Source organism: Penaeus monodon, chromosome 24 (genome assembly GCF_015228065.2).
Source record: "Penaeus monodon isolate SGIC_2016 chromosome 24, NSTDA_Pmon_1, whole genome shotgun sequence".
NCBI lineage: Eukaryota > Metazoa > Arthropoda > Malacostraca > Decapoda > Penaeidae > Penaeus > Penaeus monodon.
Window position 1 is genome coordinate 5,007,552 of NC_051409.1, and position 273 is coordinate 5,007,824.

General features: G+C 33.3%; 1 protein-coding gene across 1 annotated transcript in view; it reads right to left on the minus strand.

Annotated features, from left to right (window-relative positions):
- LOC119588818 (drosulfakinins-like) overlaps positions 1–273 on the minus strand; it is a 20,979-nt gene that overhangs the window by 991 nt on the left and 19,715 nt on the right. The gene's annotated exons all lie outside the window — the stretch shown is intronic.

A 273-nucleotide genomic window follows, 5' to 3' on the forward strand; every position in this document is an offset into this window, starting at 1 on the left:
TGCAATGACATATACTATAAAAAGAATAACACTTGTTTATTAAGAACTTCAAGGTAAATTTGGCTATTTGATTTTTTTTAGGATCTGTTTCAAATACACGTTTTTTTTATATATATAATAATACTTTGGTTTCCTTTGGAATTTGCAATAAGGGGAACCTGATTTTATATATTAAGTTGAGCTGCGTCGCGTCTGAAACCGAGTTGGAAATATAATGTTCCCCGATTCTTAGAATTTCCTTTCGATCCTTGGTGGCAGCATCGGCGTTGCCTC